This window comes from Rhyacophila brunnea, unplaced genomic scaffold (genome assembly GCF_057557595.1).
Source record: "Rhyacophila brunnea isolate RB1 unplaced genomic scaffold, BYU_Rbru_1.0 scaffold_19, whole genome shotgun sequence".
In the NCBI taxonomy this organism is placed as follows: domain Eukaryota; kingdom Metazoa; phylum Arthropoda; class Insecta; order Trichoptera; family Rhyacophilidae; genus Rhyacophila; species Rhyacophila brunnea.
The window spans coordinates 26,749,018-26,773,431 of record NW_028232848.1 but is presented as its reverse complement, the minus strand read 5'-3'; the positions used below and the strand labels follow the sequence as shown (position 1 = coordinate 26,773,431).

The following is a 24,414-nucleotide window of genomic DNA, read 5'->3' as shown; positions in this document are numbered from 1 at the left end:
AATAAAGCCTGAGCATATCTTTTTGCACAAGCAACGAGTGGTCCACTGTTCGGCTGACAAAATCAGATCCCAGATTGCTTGACATATTGATTCGCCCTTTCTCGTTTCAAATTGAATTATAAAAAAATCTCAAATCAAATATATTAACTATCAGTGTTATTTATAAATAATATACATTCCTGTTATTCATCAGCTGTCAAAGTCAGACTAGTCTTTCACACAAAAACCGGTGGTAATATCGATTTTCAAAAAATATGTACACATTTGTAGAAGGTGTTATAATGCTAGTCAAATGTTAATGTTAATCTGAAAGAGATCTGAAACTAAGAATACTCCGACAAGTGAACACGACAGACGCGTCAGTGTGAGCACTCTATAGAACAATGACAGGCAATGACAGGTCATCCATAGACAAAGGGAGGGGCGGAAAAGTTAGGACCAGTCGTGAATGTTTCGGCTTTCTATCTACTTGAGTCGGCAATGGCATGTGTCATCTTTCCTCAGGTTGAACCTCTCACCAATATAGGTAGTTTGAGACAATTAATAGCTATTTCGGCCATGCACCATCGCGAAGATTTCAAGACTATAATTTATTATATCATGATTCACCACCATGATCTTTACAATAGATACACGCCGAAATAGATATCGACCCAATCGTAGCCATATTGTAGAATTATTATTCAAAGTTATACATAGGTACGTACTTACAAAATCATTATTATAAAATGGATCGGACGTCTATCAAGTACATAGTAAATTATGCTAATTTATTAAAGTGTGTAGGTACCTATAGATCCACCAGTATAAGTTGTCTACTGAGTGAGGGCACCACATGCTAACATTCGACATAGGTAGGTATTATCATTTATTTATTTTAATACTTTTTGTACTGTGATGAGCTTAGTTCTAAATTCGAACACCGGACGATTTATGATGGTAGATAGACATATCTAAGGCATAAAGCCCACCAAAAAAGCGTTCGGTGCGCTCACTACTGAGTAGGCCCCCTCCCACCCGCGCATTACCCTTCACCTATGTAATAAGGGCCCCAAGAAGCACAAAATAATTATTATTATCAGCGTCCTCATAACAAAGCAATAAAAATATTATATTATTTCTCGGGGCTTTTAATTACGCAACAACTAAACAATGAGTTCTCTGTTATTAAATAATGACTTCTCGCCCGTCTATCGACGACGCTTCCAGAGAGCGTGATTTTGCTCGCCGTGTTCAATGAATGGACTACGTTGTATTTTCGTTAATTCGTCCGGCTGAAAAGCCACACAACGGTGACTCATGGGGCAGGCGGACACAATGCGTCGTCAAATCCAGTGTGCGCTGGCGTATTTGATTACGTTGTATTTTCGATGATTCACATAGAAAATGCGCGAGCGCCCCGCAAGCCTACTTAAGTGGACTTTATGCCTAAGTATACCAAAGTGTTTCTTCATTCGAGATTTCGTTTTCACACGTGAGGAAATAACCTCCCACTTGTGGATACCTAACTATCTACTATTTTATTTCAATTTTAATCGGACCTAAGTTATAAATATATAAAATCAGTGGTGTCTACTATTATGTAGAATTGTAGATATCTACCCAGATACCTTCCTTAAATTGTAATACCTACTAACAGTTGCCAAATTTCATAACAACGGTTTCCCAAATTGCCAAAGTGACCCTTGTGAGCGCTGGGGGCATCTGGAGGGGCGTTAAGGAGTAATTATTGGGTAATAAGAGGGCGTTAAAAAAATTGATCGTAGCTATTAACTTTTTTAATCAAACTTACACACTACTCACTACAGAATCATGTTGACAAATATAGAGCCTATTGATACAGACAAATTGTTGGCACCACACCATGGTCATCCTTCTCATTGAATATATTTTTTAAACTTACAGATTTAATTATAAATATTAATGAGAAACCTAGTGTGTGTATCAAGGCTGCTAGTCAGGCCGGGACACTGAATTGCAAATTAAGAATATTGTAGTGCCAGTTATTGATTATCTTCGAATGCAACGCGATAACTTGTTGGCAGTCAATTAAGATTTTCAATTGAATATTTCGTTCAAATTAATGAATGTATTATCGTTTTACAACGATAATCATATTCTACAAACAGTGTAAGTACCATATTGCATTCGAAGAATGAGTAACGATTAACACTACAATCAAAAGTCACAGCGTCAATAGTCGGCCTTATGTGTTTATGTATAATTTCTTGTATTTTAAACTACATTTTTAAAATTCAAAAAATACCCACACAACTACATAATAAGATGTACTTCGATATTATTATAGTTAGTAGAGAGAGAGAGAGAGAGAGATATTTAATATATATATTTGAAAACGAACTAAACAGGTTTGGGGAACCGTGGTTTTACTATCCATAAACAATAGTAACAAACCTACTTACCAGTTTCTTTAATAACATCTATGAATAATCAGATTAAATATGTATCAAAATAACAATATTTTATATTATAAATTCTTGCATATTATTATTTAGTAACCGTAAACATAAATAACACATACTAAATCACTGGGCAAAAAATAACAAAACAATATTATCATTAAAAACTTTCAAAACGCTCCGTTATTGGTCATAATATTCATAATAATTATCAGATTACCATTACTTTATAGTTTACATGATTGTGTTGTTGTTATGTATGCATTTTATAGACATATTATTAAATAGATAATTGGTTTCCTCAAATCTATTTATTGGAGTATACCTATATTATATATTGTATCGTGGTAAACAAAGTTTCTTATATATATATACGATATTATTAAGTAAAATAAACCTTCGCTCAGGTCAGCATTCAAATAATCAAAACACATAATGTCTTCAATTCAGTTGGTATCAATCACCTTGGAATTAATATATTAAACAGTTCTCTGGCTCTAGGTAAACAAGATACAGATCACTACATGGTCCGCGTATCAATCGCTCTTATAATGTTATTATATTTTACCTACCTATGTTTGTAAACCAATCTAAATTTTAAGGAAAATAGATGTTTTTAATAGCACAACAACAGTAACTACGTACATATCACTAACATTATTATGTATAAGTCGGTAATGTATAAATTGGCACGTTTCTAATTAAATTCCTTGTAGGTATGTATTTATTATTATTTTTTTTATATTATTCGATGTGTCATTGTTTATTATTTTTTTTTTATCAATAAATTATTATGTTCCTAAATTATAAAATGATAGATATAAATCTTTGAGAATCCCAATTATAGATACATACAGCATCTACTTATACGCTCTTGCCTGGAACCTATCGGTAGGTTTTGGAACTACTAAACGTCAAATTGACAGGTTAACTTAATCGAATATAATCTATTTTTACAAAATGTGTAAATAGCAGTTAACTGGACATATTGTATTGGCTACCTATATTATATTGTATGATCCACCTCACTCATTTGTTATATTATCCACACTCGACAGGTTCATCATATATCTACATTCAACAGTATTACAAGTAATACATAATTTGCGGAGTTTGGACAAGAGCGATTATGAATAATTGGTACCCATCGAAAAAACAATAGTCTGTACGTTGGCGCAATGAAATATGGCGATTAGAAACTCGTGTATTTACCCACCATCTTGGCAATATGTTTTAACGTTAATTATAATGTATGTGCAATGTGCATAGTTTAATGTAAATGCTCTACACCTACAGTGTCATCCATTTCATTTCAATAGAGTCGATGGATTATATCGATTAGAATTGACGCGTTTAAAATGTATTAAATCTGGTGGGGATGTTTGGTGCCGATGTCTGGTGCTAAAATAAAAATATTCGCATTTCGTTGGTAAATTGCAAACGGCTCGGCAATAACTTGCACAAATATGCTGTGATAGCGTCGTTAGAGGACAGATAGAGCGTGATGCGCCTAAGAAATAGGGTCGTATGCATGAGATTCCCAAATACTTTATACGCTAAATACTGCTCGTTTGCATGCATGAGTACGAATGTAATCAGTTGTTTAGTGACGTCATTATGTGTCATGGCGTCCAGATAATGGCAAACTTATAAAATTTCATTCCCCGATCACTAATAACTAAAATATAACTAATAATAAAAATAATCACTAATGAATGAATAATTATTATGAACTTTAAATAATTTATCTGTTATTTTATCACATTTATTTTATAATTCTACTGTACGAAAGGATAGAGTATTCCCAGTAAACATTTCCATTTGGTGGCAATACATACAGTTATATTATTACTAACTTCACTTCAATCACTTCTATTATGAGATGTCAAAACGGAATAAAAAGAAATGACAAATGAAAGTGGATTTAGATAATAATATGTAATGATCTCTGTATAATATTATTATCATTTATACCAATCACCGTATGACACTATTGATGTTACCAGTGTGTTTGAGACTTGCTACAGTTATCTTACAATTAACTAGGTAGGTAGGTAGGTACCATAATATTTTGAAAGAATGCTTCCAATTGCATATTTTAATGCCAGATACAGCAGTAGGTACGTATCTTTGCGGTCGCTTAGCGGAGGTATTTTATCGTAATCTTACGTAAATTCATCTTATCTCTCCATGATAAATACTGCGTGTTTTGATGTAAGCGAAATACGAGAGCACAGTATCAGCTACCTACTATCTAGATTATAGACTATGGATCAAAATTATATGTATTTTGTAAACAGCACGACTAGGAATTGTTTTTAAAATTCGCAAATGTTTTACAGAGTCTACAAAATGAACGAGGGCCTCAAGCAAACGTTTGTTGTAATGAATGCATTATTAAAATGACATTTGAAAGTGATAGATGAAGCAGCCATTTTGAATGACGTGTGACGTCAGATTGCTTACGTCACAAACAGTGCTATACACTATATGGTGGAAAATCGGTTAAATAGCATATTATAAAGAATTTGGGAATCTCATACATACGGCCAATAGGCTGTGGGGTTATTTGCACTTTTCAAAGCGATTGGTTTCAGTTTGCAGTCACGCGTGTCTATTGACGTAAACATAAATCTTTTTGTAACATTATAATAATATAATGTTTAACAGTAAGGTAAGTACTTACCTGCCTACTTAAATTTCGTAAGTAGGTAGCCTTACCGTACTTAACGACATTTGTAAACACTGTAGGTACTTTACAGTTACGAAACGTTTACCTTCCTCTAAAGCCAGTGTTATACTATAAAATGTATTACGAATATTAATTTATAAAATGTTTTATATTGTGATAAGTAAGTACTTAGTATACCTATGATATTGTGTAAGAAGTGGCAATATATTATGCGTGGTGTGTTTTTTCATCGAAAATTTCATCAAAAGACAAAATATCTTAATTTTAAATTACACTACAATATTTAGTGGAATAATAACATTTCCTTTTGAACGTATTGCGTTTCAATCAGGATATTAACCGTTAATATCCTGATTGAAAAGATGGTCCTAAAATAAATTCCATAAACATTTGATAAAAGTTATTTGTCAAAGATGTTTTCTAGTGTAATACGGGCCTAACAGATGTGTTTCGCCACACATTAGCATTGTTGCCCTGAGACTCCTAATTGAAATCGTAGACTCATGATTCACAATGTTGAGAAATCGCCATTTGAATTAAGTTTTAAAAAAAGAAGGTAGGTACTTACATATTTACCGCGTCTTTCATTTCGCAAAGCTGTGAGGACATTATTACGGGTGTCAGACGGAATCACGCAGGTCGAAAGCTGAAAACCCAAATGGCCGAAATCCCGAAAGCTTAAATCCCGTAAGCTAAACATACTACAACTAAAACATCATACGAATAATGATTGTTTTATAATAATTATTGACCAAAAAATAAGGTAGTATTTTTTTAAAAATACGCTATTTCTATTGGCATTTCATTCCAGCAAATTTCACATTTTAATGGTCAAAGACATAGCTTATAATCAGTATCTTTAGAATTATCTTCAAATGTGTAAATCGTGCCCATTTTTTAAATAATAAAATGCCTTCTTCGATGGCGCTACAGCTCAAGTCGAGTCCTGGCCTCCTCCACCGCCGTCCTCCAGCCGGAACGGTCCTCCGCACGCTTTTCCAGTTCATGATTTTTAGCAGCTGGTTAGCATATTTTGTAATGTTGTCACCCTATCGTGTGCGTGGCTTTCCCACTGGCCTTTTCCCCCTGAGTTTCCTTCGAGGATCTTCTTCGTTATCCGTGACTCAGGCATGCGCTGAACATGGCCTGCCCAGTTTAGCCTCTGGAGTTTTATGAAGGTGGAGAGTTTTTATTATTGGTATAATCGTAATAGTTCCGTGTTGTACCTAATTCTCCACTCCCCACCATCATTAATGGGTCCGTATATCCGCCTCAGGATCTTTCTCTCAATGCAGTCCACCATTTCAGCTGCTTTCATATTTAGCGTGCCTAAATAAAATGCATAATTCTTGTCAAATTTGGGATCACAGAGATTATAAATATATTTCAGTAGGTACCTATAATGTTAAAACAATTTTACTAATAGTTTTATAAATGCGTTTAAAAATCCATAAGTCTAAAAAATCTTAACATGGATGTACTGAAATATGATATATTCTAAAATCTAAAACATTAGGTCGAGAGGCTTAAAAGAATACTATTTTATGTAATAAAAATACTTCATGCAGTCATCAAATGTTTAAAATAAATATAAAGGATAATAAGACTTCAAAATTATATAAATAGATTATCTACAACGTTTAAGGAATGTCCAGGCTTATGCTTTGAAAATACCATAAAACCTCCATTTTGACCTACGTGGCGCATGTGGGCCCTCAACCATTTTCAGCTTCTCTTTTTATATATTTTAGACTTCATTTTCATGTAAGAAGGTTTCTTTAACATCAATTTCATGTATTTATTTGTGTTCGGATTGAGAGCCTCCCTTTCGGCGAAATGTATCAGCTGATAATGTGTTTCAGCATTTCGTTTTTAGAGTCACAAAAACTGTTTTACTTGCGCAAGATTGACATGATTATCGAAAACTGGTATTCCGACACCATTAGTCGATTACTGTGACGTAATAGACCCCCTCCCTTAAAATATTTTCGTTTGTATTCGAACTGTTGGTAATACTGTACTGTCTTCGGAGACAGGACTTGCCAAATTGCGGTCCGCTACTCCGATATGTCTAATCTTATTGGCAGTAAATTTTTGATGTTCGTAGGGTTTCATTAGAGAATCCACAATATGGCGGCAACATATAATTTCACGGCGGACGAGTAATATGGGATGGTATAATTGAGGGCTGAAGATTAAAGAAGTGTACAATACAAATGATTAAATAATTAAACCTTTGTCACATAACTGCTTTGCACAATAAGGGATGCTGCATGATGTGGCCAAGGTATGCCAACTGTCTGGTTTGGCAGAAATTGTGTTTGTATTTCAATAAATACTTAACGCGTGCATTTTAATGGATTAATTTGGTTGTCTGCTTCGACTTAATAAGTTGTGCTCTTCAAAAAACCCAGTCTGCTTCTCGCGTCAAGATAATGTTACGTTTTCTCCGTTGTCGTTTCTCTCCAACGGTGATTATGTATATTCGGACTGTCAAATTAGATGTCAGTTTTGAAATCAAAGCCAATTTTTTCGCGTTAATATTTTACACAACTCGCTTGACCGTGAGAAACTTTTTTTTCTGCTCGCAAGACTTGATTTAATAAGACCGTTTGACAGCCCCTGTCGGTTGGTAAATAATAATTGGTACACCTCACCGCAGCCGCGGTGTATGCCCTCTCTCGCCGGGCCTTGACATTTCAAAATTATCTTGGTGAAAAAAAAATCTTATTACCTCACTGACCTGCTTTTTTGGTGTACCAGACTTTCTGGTTTTCATATGAAATCAAAATTAGTGTTCCAGCCGTATTGTGCTAATTTACAATGCCCAATCAACTGATATCATTGCATACCGATAGTTGCTCGAATGTACAGATCTCTGGTAATGCACACTAATTATTTAATTTGTACGAAAATTACAACGCACGATAGCTAATAACATTACTTATTACTATCCTTGGTCGTTCACTTTCACTCAATTGTATTTAACATCATTTTTTGCCTGGTTATAATATATACGAGTATTATCTGTAAGAACTGAGGCAGTTACATAGTTTAAATGAGCTTATAACAACTCGAGGGTTACAAGCACAAACGAAAATAAAATACTACGAGGGACCTAGAATTTAGATTTTGTTAATAAAATTACAAATTACAAAAGCATACATATTACCTACCTATTTGTAGCATTACAGTGGGAATAATGATTTTCTATGGATGCCCTTGATATAATTTCAACATTGTTCAGTTTTTTTCCCCGTTTAGATGGCATACCAATGTTTTTATTAACAAAATGTTGGCTAAATAAAAATATGAAATAAAAGAAATGTTTCGTTGATTATTGAATCCTTTTGGTGGGCATTGACCACAGAACAATATCTGAGTTCCCTGGCATTGACTCTTGTGAGTCTTTAAATTACTGTTTCCCCCCATTGCTACCTCGATGTCACTACAAGAGATTCGAACAATACCCAGCGTATGCGTATTTTAGTTTGGTCACATCAACATTTTCGTCTTATTTTCTGGTGCTACTTGAACGCCTCACCCAAACTCCTCCATTTTTCTGTAGGCCACCTAGCCAGCGAACTCGTGGTCTTCACGCACTCCGTTGTCTTTCGGGTCCACTAAAGACGTTTTGTCAATATTTGATCATAATAATATTTAGAGTACCTACGTGCCATCGGCCATAGCAAGATTCTATGCTGAAATATTTGAAACTTTGAAGACCTCTAAACCGTAGCACAATATTGGTGTCAACAAGTTCTATATGTACAGAATTTTTTGTTTCCTGTAAAAGATTTGAGGTGACTATTGAGACCATACATCAGCCTATATATACGCTGCCTTATCTACTGGTAATGTGTCCGTAAAACAGGAGAACACGTTCGAGTTAAATTGTCTAGAGTTGATCTTCAATCTTCACCTGCTTCAGTTATGACAGATTTGTTTTGTATGCTGGGCATGATTGTGATTATTGGAGTCATGGTATGATTATGATATTCTTCTAAAAATGTACCTAGTGATAAACCTTGGAACGGAATCGTAACGATTGGTGTGCCTTGGATAGGACGTTAGGTAGGTCGGGTTCCAATAATCACTAGCTGTAATAGAGAACGGTATTTTATTGAAGAAAGCAGACGATTACAGCATAGTTAAGGGCGGACGTGCTCAGCGTGGGTCAAAATGGAGCTTTTTTTCTATTTTCAAAGCATGATCCAGGACATACCTTAAACGTTGTAGATAATCTATTTATATAATTTTGAAGCCTTATTATCCGTTTTATTATTTTAAACATTTGATGACTGCATAAAGTATTTTTAGTACATAAAATAGTATTCTTTTAAACCTCTCGCTCTAATGTTTTAGAATATAGTCTTATTTCAGTACATAAATGTGCAGTGGTGTTAAGATTTTTTACATTTATTAATTTTTAAACGCATTTATAAAACCATCAGTATAATTTATATCGACATTATTATAGTCAAATATTTACGATAAAAAATTATATTGATAATCTCTGTGATCCCAAACTTGACAAGAATTAGGCATTTTATTATTCAAAAAATGGGCAAGATTAACACATTTGAAGATAATTCTAAAGATACTAATTATAAGCTATGTCTTTAACCATTCAAGTGTGATAAACATCCTACGAATAATGATTGCTTTAAAATAATTATTGAACTAAGAATAAGGTAGTGTTTTTTTGAAATACTTCATTTCTTTTGGCATTCCCCAGTGGTTAAGCTACAACATACGGCCGTAGCCATAAATTGACAAACTATAATTGAAGTAGGGAGTAAAATGATGTCAACGCGCGTGTTTGAACATGTACCTAACCGTTTTTTTAAAACGGTAACAGGTCGGGTCCACGTATACAACGTGTAAAATATGTAGGTAAACCTAATTCAGACGAAACTGTCTCCGATGCAGGATAAACAGCGCGCGTTGCAATCATCGTTGAACCACCCCATTACTCTGTCTATGTACCTACCTATATTTCGGAGGGCACCAAAAATATAAGTATCACTACATACTATTCAATTTTTAAATCCGTGTATTTAATTTATATTCATTATTTAGATCAAATATCAGAAGGCATTTATTGTTTCATAAAATTGGGTACATATTATCTGGTTATCATTATTGTTCTGTAACGTTATCTTATCCTTATCAGTAGGTAACATTTATATTGAGTAATACAGACATTTTTTATTATTCATTATTGCAATTTTTCTAAAGCACATCACGTATAATGGCGTTCGGGGTTTGGCTTTGACGTAAACTAGGTATAAAAGAATTCAGTAATCTTCAATCCCAGTAAGGAGGTTCACTCCCAGATAGCATTCGACAATAATTTATTTTTAACATAGTAAGTATGTACTTATTGCGAAATCGCTAGTTACTACAAGATATTTTTTTGTTTCTATGTTTGAATTTGCTGTAAAGATGAGCCCGACTTATAATTTTAGTTTATCTGTCAAGCGACGTGTTTGTCGCTCCTAATCCGAATTTCGTAATAAATTATATGATTTTAGGATGTATCGGCAAAGTGAATAATAATAAAAATGCTTACATATATAGGAATCCATTTGTCTTTACTGAAATAAAATACAAGTAAATCATAATACAATATAAAGTTCATTTGACCCGATATGTGGGATCTTGTTTCCTATATTCTGTGAATAGCCGTTCTACCATTTTCGTAGCTGATTTCCCGTTTTTATCATTATGTCTCACTCTCCCTCTAAAAAAATAATATCTAAAAAAAAGACGTGCGTACAAATTTACCATTACGTCAAATGCTCCACAAAGAACGCGCCATTTGGTCTCAATGCTATACTGCCATCTGTTATCAGTAAAAATACTCACGGCGGTAATATATTCGGCAGACTGTATACGTGGATTCGTGTGTTCCTCATCCGATCGATAAGTCGTTTTCTATCAATATACTGTACATACCTATACCTTTTACATAAATCTTAAGATACGTATGTAGGTAGGTATTTCGATGCACTGTCGGTTACGCCATTCATACGACCAGCATTATGGTATGCAATAATATAGGTACTGTGGTGTTTGCCAATTATTTGTCAGGCGAATTTTTAAAAATACTTTTGCAAGTTTTGCCTGATATCATTGGGATATTTCGATTTTTCGATTCGCTTTTGGTGAATGGACACTTATAATCAACAATAAAAGCTGTGTTCACGTTAACGCCCTATCTATGCTATTTTGACATATGCCATTATTACTATACCTAAATATAACTTTCACTTATTGCGGGAGTGCCTTTAAGCAATTACTGCTACCAACCTAAGTGTTCTTAATTTCTAATAATGCTGATAAATCTGAAGTACCTATTTCAAATTCCACCAAAGCATGGCTACTACCTTTGTGATGAATGTCAAGATAATGACATCACTGGCTTGATTTACACCCGTGTATGTTTATAAGGCTTTTCAAAAAAAAAATTTTTTTGAAAATAAGAAATATTATTTAGTCTTGAATAAAAATAATTTAGTAAAAAACTATAAGTACCTACTTAATATTATTTCGTTTAATTAATTTAATACAATTCTTCTTCTTCAATAGTAGGTAAGTACCTACTTACAATTTAACAAATTGGTGGCAAACATTCAATGTGGATCCTGGCCGCTATCTCCAGTAAACGTCTCTTACCCCCTTCGTCGGCGGCTCCCTCCACTGCCTTGGCCTCTGGGGTGCTGTGTATCATTTTACACATTCTAACCACCTAGTCTACGACTCTATATTTCCCTTCCCTTCCTATCTATTGAATTGGATTGTTTTGTGTGATCCTTGAAATATGGCCTGCTCAACGGAATCACCCTTGATACATGACGGGGTAATCAATGTACCTACCTACCATAATATGTATTTATTGCGTAATGTTTGTAATTTTTCTTTGTATGACAATTTTCGTAATTTATTTAATGTTTGTTTGTTCTATATTTTGTAAACTCATATTTCCCCGCTTTGCACATACGAATGCATTGTTTCGGTGAGGATAACGAAAGCGTTTCGATCTTCGCATGAAATACTGAGGCTGTAATATTGTTCGCAAGCCATCAGTCGCACATCGCTGACTTGTTCGGTCGCTGAACTATCATAATCTGGCTGGAGTCTAACTCTTGAATACGTTTTACAGTTAATAGGTACCTTATAGTAGTAATCATTTTCAAGTCATCAAGTCAGGTTCGGTTAACCGCTGCCCACGTGGAACTTGGATTCCGTGGTGCCGCGTGCCATCGTTTCATTGCCGCTCTGATTTTTAAGAGAGCGTTCAACCCAAGGTGCAGCTTCCAAAACTAAGTAACGTACTACAATTGTAGAAAGAGTCTGTTGATAGATGATCATACTTTCCACGAGACCCTATTTTCTTTTCGTGTGTTCATCTTTTGGAGATGACCATGATGCTAACATCAGGCTTTTTGTGCAACCCTATGTGGACAAAGATTGTTAACCATGTTTTTATTTATTTAGCTCTACATGACCTGAATACCTAAATTCTACCGCACCTTTTAAAAAAACAGCAAGTGTAGGCCTGAGTGAACAGCGTTCGGCGGGGCGTGAGCGGTATGCGCAACTCAAATCTATAACCGTGTGTTTTTATTCGTTGACAATGTCTTTTTTGGTTATATGTACTTTTGAGTTGCGCACGCCGCTCACGCCCCGCCGAATGCTGTCCACTCAGGCCCTACACTAAGTATGTCACATATTATTATTTATGATGAAAAAAACATCTTCCGAATTATGTATGTTCAATATAAAGAATGCCGCGTTCTTGAATATTGTGAAATTTCTATTGAACAAACAATGAGCCAATTTAAGTCTAGGGCTTTCCTAATCCAATCAAACATTTATTTTGCTCTTAATATAATGTCAGTGTGATTTGTTCTAATATGTTTCGATTTGTTGTAAGTCGTTATATGTTTAACATATTTGACTGTAGCCTTTTGTAACCACTAATTCGTTACTTACACATGTAAATTTATGATTGCTTGGCAAAGCCTTCAATTCTCTTGAGTGATCCCATTGTTGCAGGCACCAGAATGCTCTTATGTAAGGATGGGTTTGTAACTCGTAACATTAGCTGTCTGCACTGATAATAATTATAAAATTGTAGAATCAACAATAACTTTGTTTCAAAACCATTCTAATGAACTTTTACCACGTATAGAAATGTATAGAAAATTTCAGTACTGGGTACATATTTACGAAAACATTGATAGGTATGCGACGGTCTTCATGATTCGACTATAATATTAAGCAATGTCAAGACGTTTGAGAAACGCAGGGTTGTGCAACACTTACCGGTATCGACATGTTACCGGTTTGTTTCTAGAAGGGTCATCACTCATCATTGCTCAAAACCTATTATTTGTAATTTAATCCATTAATTTACCAAAGTGTACAACCATAAAAACCTGTATTTTGTGATAGACACCGTCATATTATTACTAATAATAACACCAATCTAACCTTATTCTCGGCCCAAGTGTAGTTTGACCGATTTTACAACATTTTTCTTAGGTCGTATTCTTATTTGTCCGGTACAAATCTTGCAATCGATTTTTAACTAACTTCCCGACTAGCTAGGCATTTGAAACTTTTAGAATATATCAGAACACGATGCCAATGCATTTTTTAAATACTTTTAACCATCTTTAAGTAGAATTGAATTCATGTTTAGTTAATTCTGTTTTGTATGAAAAATTATTTCGATACCATTATTGGTTGTTAGAGGGTACTAGGCAAATAAATTATTAAATAATATATACGTGCGTTACCATGGAAAACAATATGGAATGACATTTCATTATTCAGTATTTCTATCAAGTACAATTTTTTTTTGATCGTTTAAGCTAGTCAAGTCAAGTTTGTATGATTCAACAGAAAATTTAAAAACGTTGTAAGTATATAAAAAGTTCTTTTTATCTTGTAATTATTTATCTTTAATTTTATTCTTTCATAAGTAATATAAGTAGGGGAACTGTACCGAATATGGGATACGTTCCTAATACTGGATACCAGACTTCCTGGAGAAGTAAGCAGTATCATCTAGCGAAAAGTTTACACAACGTTTGCTACTTGGTAAATAACACGATTTGCTGAGATATATCGAAGTATTTGTGAGAAATGGTGATACGAGGTGATTTACAGATTTTTGTCGTCAGCAGAGTTTTTGAAATAGTGGCCTTTTAGATACGATTTGGCACAGGTAAGGTCTTAAATTAGTACTATTATGTTTTTGTTGCTATAGTATACATATGTTGGATGGGTTTAGGGTATGTTATAAGTATGGAAACGTATTCATAAAAAAAAACAATGACAGTTTCATTTAGGCGTACTTGGTTCTCAATATTGGATACTAGGTGCGTCCTAATATTGGATATCCAGTATTGGGATACAGCATTATGGGGATTTAATTTGGTCTACAAAGTTTATTTTTTTGTTGTCGTTTGTTTCAGTTTAAGCATGTCTCCAAACCAAAGAAAAAAGTGGAGCGCTGAGGCAATGGAAAACGATGATAATGCCATTAAAACAAGTAAATTTAATGGGCAATCTAAAAGCATCGAAGATGTTCGCTGTACCTCGCTCGACATTAAAAAAATATGTTAAAAAGAAAACAATTACTGTTAATCAATTGGTAAACCCAAAGTTGGGACATAAACCAACGCTCAACGCAGAGCTAGAGGCTTAGTACGTGGATTCTGACTTCGCCGTGCAAGAGTTTCAAAACCAATATAATTTGAGCACGAGCAATCTTGATGTGGTCGATGCAATTGATGCTGGCTTCGGAGAAAAACAAATCGATGGAGCAACAGTAGCACCACCTAAATTATTACCATCAGGACCTTTTTCGGCTTTCATTACCCCTGCAAATATCAGTCCAGTGCCTCAACTCAAATCCCATACTGCAGCAGGCAGATCCAGACAGAGACCATCAATCTTGATCACTGGTTCACCATACAAACAAAAAAAAAAGCTCCGGTGAAGATAGACAAAGGAAAGCCTCTTAAAGGGAAAACTATTAAAAAAAAAACCTAAACGAAAACGTGCAGACTCAAGCTCATCAGAAAGTCAAGATGAAGAACTGATTTTTCTCGAAAGTGGTGACGAAGACACTAATGATGAAGACGTTGAATGTATTTTTTGTAACAGTTCGTACTCAAATGACGTTGACAGAGAGAAATGGATACGATGCATTGTTTGTTTTAAATGGTTTCACGAGTTATATGCTGGGGTAGATTGTGATTGACTTCATTTGTGAAATATGCCTGATCCAGTAAGCATTTTTATTGTTTTGTCACCAAATCATTCTTATAAGACAACATATTATTCATTATTGTGTATGCGTAACATTTTCTCCGATAAATAAATAAATAAATATAGTAACATGTTTTCTTATTTTTGCGAAAAAGTTGTTTCCTAATATTGGATATCCAGTATTAGGGAACACATGTCCCTAATACTGGATATCCAATATTAGGACACATTTGTTTTTGACAATTTTATTCTACAAATGCCTTAAATAAATCATAATAAATATAAGCCTCTTATTAACACTTTGATTAATGTAACATGTGATTATAGGTTAAATTCCTAATATGTATGCAAAAATTCAATGCTTAATAATGTCTACCACTATTTTTAATTATTTTTCAACAAAAAGTATCCAGTATTCGGTACAGTTCCCTTACTTACTTTCATACCTCACGTTTACTGTAAACACCTAGTCGACTCAGAAGTCTAAAAATCGATGGAGTTTACGTAAGTACTTATTTTGGGAAATATAATGTCGGTCAATTAACCCTTATAATTCAGTACCTACGCTACACGCAATAATATCAATGCGTATGTACATACATTATGTAATAAATTTTCTATATTATACGATAACACTTCAACAATATACCTACTGGTTTCGTATCGAGAAACTGGGGTCACAAGCTTAATATCATTTGAGTTTCTTTACTAATTTTTTTTCGGAGGTCTATAAAAAAGTTAAGACACGTTAGTAAAAATCAATGCTAATTACTTAATTTAGTAATTTTGTATCTTATATGTATCTACCTATATTATTTTACGTTTTCCAAATTTGTAAGCCTGAAATGGAAACGAGTTTTCTACGCAGCTATGATTTTAAAACCAGCCAAATGATCACGATAGATGAACAAAACGAATGAAAATATCATTTCTGTCATTCGTAGTATGCACTAATATGTGAATAATATTATGTTTTGCTGGGTTTCCTTATAATATAAAATATAAAATATATATAAAATAATCGGGAGAATTTTGTAAAACATGGAAAAGCTTGATTGAAACGTTGTAAAAGACATTTTGGCCATTCGGATAACTTTTTACATTATTAGTCATAGAAATAATACTTCAACATACGCGAAACATTTCTTTGGCAGTGGTAAAAAAACGATTACATTATATACCAACTTTATGGAATACTTTTCTATTATTTTACATGAGGTATGTACCTAAGTCCTTAAATTTTTAATAAGCAAAACAATTGTAGATGCATTCTGGGTAGTTCCACCTAGTATTTAATAAAATGGAAAAGGCATTGAATGCCAAAATTGGTCGTAATATTGTATATAGATTTTTATAGACACTGGTCCAAATTATAAAATAGGAAATACCAGGGCCCTTTGAACACTGTCCATTTTTGGTCTCACACGTATACGTATTCATTAAGCTCAGTTGTGGATTAATTTATTCCAATAATAAAAAAAATGATATGCCTATAACGTTTAAATTACACATTTCCTTCCTGGCAATATTTCTGATACACCACTACTCGGACGTGGTTATTTAGCGAACGATTTACTTTAATGTGTTGAACATTTTGCTTAGACTTGCCATTGAGAATGAATTATAATACCTAATTAGTATTGAGATGTCTTTGAACCCGGCTCGTCTGCGATCCAACGGCAGCCAATCACGTGTCGGTACGTATTACTGATTAAAGTTGAATTATTTTTCTTTAAGATTAAATTTAAATTTCGAATAGGTATATTCGCCAAATAATCGTGTCTTTCAATTTATAAAAAATAGTATCGTGGAAATGATTTCGATGAAGTCTGAAAGCGTTCATTGTATCTACATAATTACTTGTGGACATGTGCATTAATGGACACGTTTGTTTTATTTTTGTCAAAATTAAACAACGAACGCCGAGAAATATTAAAATAAACAATTGGCTGATTTTTGCCTTGCTGTAGTCGACAACACGTGGGAGAAAAGAATAGTATTAATAAGTATTGTACTCATTGTGTTACTATATTATTGTATAGTGTACTTATCTCACGAATTCGCGCGTCCCCATAAAGCCGACGTCTCGCTTGAGTTTCGCATCTACAAGGTATAACTACAATAATTTATAAATATATTCATTCAAATTGATACATTCCTCTTACGTGAGGTGAGTTTAATTGAGCACTATTTTAATAGTATGCGTACTGTTAAAATAATATTGTTTTTCTGCAACTCGGCCTCAATTTATTTGATTCGTCAATGAATTATAATAACCATATAATGTTAAAAAAAAAAAAACTATATTACCTATATATAATATATATTTATAGGTAGTAACACACCCTCAATAGCACGACACAAATCTGGCTAGCTCACTTGTTAGTGCACGTACCATAGGGTGGTTATTAAATGTTTATAGTTTTTTTTTGGAAATGTATACAATGTGAATTAAAGTCTTAAAGAAAATATTAAAATCTGTTTATTTATTTATTTTGTTATAACACGGTTTTTATCATTTAAAACATTTCAGGGTTTATACATCTAATTTTTAACTTTATATAAAAAGGATTATTTATTTAGGAACTTATTTTTTAATATTCAATTGATAATTTTTACTTATTTAGTTATTAACTGGCACGCCATAAAGGAGCGTGGGTTTTATACTATATTCCTAGAGGAGCCGAATCGAACTCAACTATCCTATCAGAAGAGCGAAATCGAACTACATTACTATCTTATTAGAAGGACAGAATCGAACTGATCACACTACTTCTATTTCGGGAGAAGACCTATTTTTTAAAGCCTGTCCCCCTTCAGAGGCACCACCTAATTAGCAGTGCGATCGCGCGTATTATTCCTTAACATTTAATTTGTTATAAACTCTTATTCTAATCTATAAACAACTAGGTAAAATTATTTAAAGCATAATTACGGAAGAAAGCTATGTAGAAAGTTAAGTATTTAAGAAGTTATTTCAATTTCCAAATTATAAAAACATATCTCCCGCCGAAAATTGTCTCTTTGTTTAGAATCGGTGTGAGCGGTGCACACACACTATCAAAATAGTCCCGATTCACGCATATCGAGTGATTGACAGAATACGCAGTGCAGTGCGTGTATTATTTTAAATTTACAGATTTTATTTAAACACGTTATTTATTTTAAATTATAAAATGCAGCTACTGAATTTAATTATACAAAACAAAACTACTGAGTTTAATAGTAACCCTCTTCGGTAATTTTGCTATACATATTATTATATTTTAATCCTCGCTTACATTTATTTATCTCAATTCTCATTTACTCCGGCATTCATCTCCTTTATAGTATAACAATTTTACATCTTCCTCACATACCAGTATACATATTTATTATTAAGATATTTCTTTATTTAAAACTTACGTGCTAGGTACATACCATATTATTTGAAATCATAATTAAACAATTTAAATATTTACTTAATCTATTGACTCCATTCGTCACCTCGCATACTTGTTTCAATTTACCAAATTCTTCCCACCTAGTGTACACCAGTGCATACACAGGGCGAGGACTTAAACTGAAATAGAAAGATAGATTGACGATTTTCCAAGGGATTTTAGTTACGAGTTTTATAAAGCCGCCGGGGTAAAGATTAGGTGACAATGTTTGGGCCATCAAATATATATTATATTATCATAGATATTTAAACGGTATTTTATGTTGGTGTTAGTAGGTATACTCGATAACACCTGTTAATAATAATAATTCTGGACCCAAGAGGTTAAAAGTGTTATTAGGAAAACAAAGCATTTTCATTTGAGGGAAAAAGCGAAATTCTTTTCTTGTTTTCATCTACTCTTTATTTAGAGCTGAAAACTGGTACATAGTATGTACATTACTTGTTACGGTTCAGCACGATACCTACGTATTTCAAAACTAAAGTCGCATGCATTTATAATACGGTAATTTCGTTTTCTCTCTCAACTGAATAATTTGTATTTCCGAATAATCCATTTTACTCAGGCAACACAGAATTAATTTTAAAATCTATGTACCTATATGAAGACTATAAATAATTTTGTACGGATGGAACAACTAAACAAAGAGTATAAGTTAGTAGGTAGGTAGGTAGTTAGATTTACTTAGTTACGTCTAGGATTTATTATCTGATATAAATCATTACACGTCGATAGATTGCTATAATACCAATACCATTATAAATATACGGTATAGTATAATGTAATATATTTCCTTACAATGTATTGATAGTGTCAAGTATGGTCATCATCACCATACTTGTGTTGACGTGTGGTTGACGTGTGGTTGACCTTAATGGATTTTAATTTTATATATTCTCAGATTCGAATAAAAGCGAAAGAAGACCTTCGTTTGATCAAATATTTTACAAACAATGACCTCTCAGATTAACGTTCTGTATTTTGCAACTTTGTATTCACAGTCGAGTTTACCTTTTACATTATTTGTCAGTCCTTCTCAACATTTTCCATTAAGCATTTTTCACAACAGTTCATAATACTATTATTCACAACCGCGTCGAAGAGCGCCTGTTGGACGGAGGGAAGTTAACTAAGGAACGCTATATTCTGCGGTATGGTACATTAATTTGAAGGTGTCAATACTAAGGTACATCCTCCCTGCAATGTAGTTTTGACTCAAATTGACCTTTAGCAACTAACATTTTTGTTGTAAACCACAGTTCGGCTAGTATTTTTTGTATTTTCCTAATAAAAATCATTCTTCATTTTGAATGACTTAATTCTTACCTAATCTGATATTATTCTGTCGACGAGAGTCGAGAACACCGTTAAGGCCGTATAAAATAATATATAAAGCCGGGTACTCATTAGCGAGTCGTAACTGTAACTGTTCCAGATACTGTAGCCAACTCTAGATGCGAAATAATTATTTATTAAGGTTTCGAACTAATTATTCAGCGCCCATACTAGTTTCAGTATCTGCAGCGGTCAAAGTTACGGCCCGCTAATGAGTACCCGGCTTAAGGGTGCACCAGCGTTCGCCGGTAATCAATAGCATGTGGTATCAAACCTTCTCATATTTTCATTAATAAAGACACTGCATTTATTCCTGTACTGTCAACTTCTGTAACTTTGTGTACCTACGTTACATAGTTAGTTTTTACAGAACAAATTAATAAGAAAATTAATTTAGTGTTCCTTGTACATCAGACGGGTGTTACCCTTCTTTTTTCAGTATTTTTTAATGATCAGGTAGTTTATCTTCCACAGTAAGTAACTACCTAATATTATTGGGAAGTTTAAGTATTAATTTTTATTCAATCGGGCAAAATTGTTGCAAAAATACACATCTTTGTATATTATTGACTTTTACAATCGACAACACCTGACGATTAAATATTCACAATCTATATTTCAGGTATCTGCATCGAAAGATGACTAGTACAATCTTGACTAGCCTAAAAAGCACATGGTGGGCTACATTCCTGCCATAATTCAGGTCTTTGCTTCGGACGATGATTGAATGGATGTAATTCATTTTCTTGACTAACTTAAAATTACGCGCGGATAATCTGGCACTGCTCCACCGCGAGCATTCGTAATTACTTATTAATATATTTTTTTCTTCGACCATGTCCGATCCTAATATGATCATATGGGCCTCCACAGAGTAGAGGTTTGTGTTAACAGATTTTGTTTTTACGAGAAATGGATGTCAGCCACTTGCTCAACCTATTAGGTCCATACCCTGACTCTCACACAAATTGAAAAACAATATGTGTACTTGCCAAACACAGGATTCGAACCTGGGACCCACGGTATAATAGTCCAACGCTTAAGCCGCGCGGCCACCGTGGGCGTAATATTATTCTAATGAAATAAAATAATTAGTCTTCTGCGATTCATCCCAGAGCGCGGGAATTGGTTTCCTCTGCGTTGTTCACTCATCTTCTTCGCTGTTGTGTTCTCCAGTTACTTTATTAAATAGTTTGATAAGTAGGTACGAGGGTGGGTCAATAATTCCTTAGAAAAAAGCATTAAAACAGTTTTTATTTTTGTATTTTTTTTTTATTTCTCAACATAATCTCCTTGGAGCTCAATACACTTGGTTAGACGTTTCTCAATTTTTTTTAAACCGTCAGAAAAATAAGTTTTCGGAAGGTCCTCAAAATAAGCATTTGTCCGATCGATGGCTTCTTCATTTGAAAAAAAACGTTGTCCACTTAGCCATTTTTTTAAGTTTGGGAAAAGGAAAAAGTCACTGGGGGCTAAATCTGGCGAATACGGTGGGTGGTTGACCAATTCGAACTTCAATTCTTCAATTTTAGCCATTGATCGTAAACATGTGTGAACACGGGTATTGTCCTGATGAAAGAGGATTTTTTTCCTGTTTAAATGAGGCCGTTTTTCTTCAATTTCGTTTTTTAGCTGGTCCAATAAAGATGCATAATAACCCCCTGTTATTGTTTTTCCTTTTTCCAAATAGTCAACGAAAATAATTCCACGTGCATCCCAAAATACAGTAGCCATAACCTTACCAGCTGATTTTACGGTTTTCGCCTTCTTTGGACATGGTTCGCCTTTCGCAATCCACTGCTTTGACTGTTCTTTCGTCTCGGGAGTATAGTGGTGTATCCATGTTTCATCTACAGTCACAAAGCGACGAAAAAATTCATCCGGATTGCGTTGCATGAGCGACAACAGGGCTTTAGAGGCCACCACCCTATTGCGTTTATTGTCGACTGTGAACAAACGCGGCACCCATCTTGCAGAAACTTTTTTCATGCCCAATTTGTCATGTAAAATAGAAATGACGCTACCTTTTGAGATCCCTGTAACCTCAATTATCTCACTCAACTTTAATCTTCGGTCACTTAACACCATATCGTGGATTTTATTGATCATTTCTGGTGTAGTCACCTCTACAGGACGTCCTGAGCGTGGTTCATCCTTTGTTGATGTACGACCACGTTTAAATTCATTTAACCAGTTATAAATAGTTGCAAGTGAAGGAGCAGATATGCCGTGAACTAAATCCAACTCATTTTTTATTTCCTTTGCTGTTAACCCTTTTATATTAAAATGTTTAATAACAGCTCTAAACTCAATTTTCTCCATTTTTGTAAACAAGCAAATTTTTTTTTTAAATGTACGAAAATAAAAAACAACAACCCGACCAATCTGATTGAAACTTCGCAGCATACTGAATCGGTAGTGCCGCTGCATGAAAACAAACCGCTTACAGTACTAGTCGCGCCACCTGTCGGCTTTTCTAAGGACTTATTGACCCACCCTCGTATAATGTGAAATACGTACCCAAGTACCCAATGTTTATTTTGAATAATAAGACGGCCTACCTGCTTTGGAGTGACAAAATAACTCGGTTTCTTTATTATTGTAGAGGTCATTCATCTAACATAGATATTTTTTGCCACGGTTTTCTTTCAAATTCAGTCTTTTTCTTAGGGAAATACGGCTTAAACATACATATATTTTTAAATGGGCGTTGATTCGTTATTTACGATTTTTCGGGCGCATAACGCATAACGGGTGAAAAATAAATACATTCTAAATATAAATATAGTATCAAAATGTCGTGTATTCGTTTCCTAGAAAGTGAACTTGTATTGCGCTCCGATTATATTAAATGCAAATACGGTAGACTATCAGTATTAAAAATATCTTATCTTATTATTTAAACTGTTGTTGATATTGCTTGTATGTATTCATCGATTGACGTAGTGTTGTCATACTTGCAATTTAAGAAGTTACTATTGTCCAATTGCTAGAAATACTGTATTCTTCGTAGTAAAATGCGTGATGCACTGGCTTCTCATTCGGTAGCTCCGGTTTCTATTCCCAGTGAGGTAATAATACATAATATGTATTTGATATTCCCAAAGCTTGGGTGCTTCTGTAGTAATAGTTTCACTACGTACGTACTATTATTATACTAGGTACTGTCATTTGACCTCATGGCCTGCTGTAGTGTCTCATAACTGAGTTTGGTATCCACGGTGTGTACATTTATTCAAATAAATCATTTAGAAGTAACCTTAAGTTATTAAAAGTTTATATTAACTATTTACATATTATTTTTTCATAATTTTAATCATTGTATGTCAATTTAAATTATTTTTAAAAATCAAGGAAAATTGGAATTTAAAAAATGGCAGCACTTTCGATCTCCGTTTTGGTAAACTGGCAACTATGCATAAGGTTCACAATTAGCTAGTTTTACATAACGTTGACATCTTTGCATTTGGTCCTTAAAAGTTATTATCATCGAGTAGTGAGATTTTTATCATATTACTCGTATATACCTTTTCTGGAGTCTGCTCTGCAACCGACTGCATATCCTATTATAAAATAAAGTCGTTCCTTAGATCGCAATATTTATCACAGGCTCCGGCTCAGGCTTCAAATTAAATGTAGATAGAATCAAAATATAGATTCATATTATAATGTACTCGAACAATCTAAATGGCGCGCTAGCAAGAGAAGGGAAGAATATAAGATCAAAATGAAAATGACCATCGTTGCATTAATAGCGATACCACAGTAGAAAGATTCTATTCAGAGATAGCATCGATAATAAAAAAGTCAGCTTTATCTGCTTCTAGACTAAGTAGGTATATTACACAGTTTCCCAACTTTTCTTGGGTCGCGGCCCTCTCTTATAATAGTCATATAACCTGCGACCAATTACTATGCAAGTCATCTCTACTTAATTTCAAGGCGCTGCATTATTATCGTCTATCTCTATATGCATGCCTGTCGTTGTTTGTATTACTCATTATCAAGCTTATAACTATTATCAACATCATTGCCATCAAAGCGGCTCTCGTGGTGCAGTGCGTAAGGCGCTTGCCTTCCACCCGAGAGTTCCTGGGTTCGATTCCGGTCAGGACACACAATATTTATGTGTTTATTTCAAAGCCTGGGTGTTTGTGATTGTTCAAAATTACTAACAACCACCTTGTACGAAAAAGCAAGGACGTGGTTATTAATAATTCTAAAAAAAAACATT

At 33.9% G+C, this 24,414-nt stretch overlaps 1 protein-coding gene across 1 annotated transcript in view; it reads left to right on the top strand.

Annotated features, from left to right (window-relative positions):
* The window catches only part of LOC147072876 (protein fem-1 homolog CG6966), a 195,521-nt gene that overhangs the window by 1,277 nt on the left and 169,830 nt on the right, over positions 1–24,414 (top strand). The window lies entirely within an intron of this gene.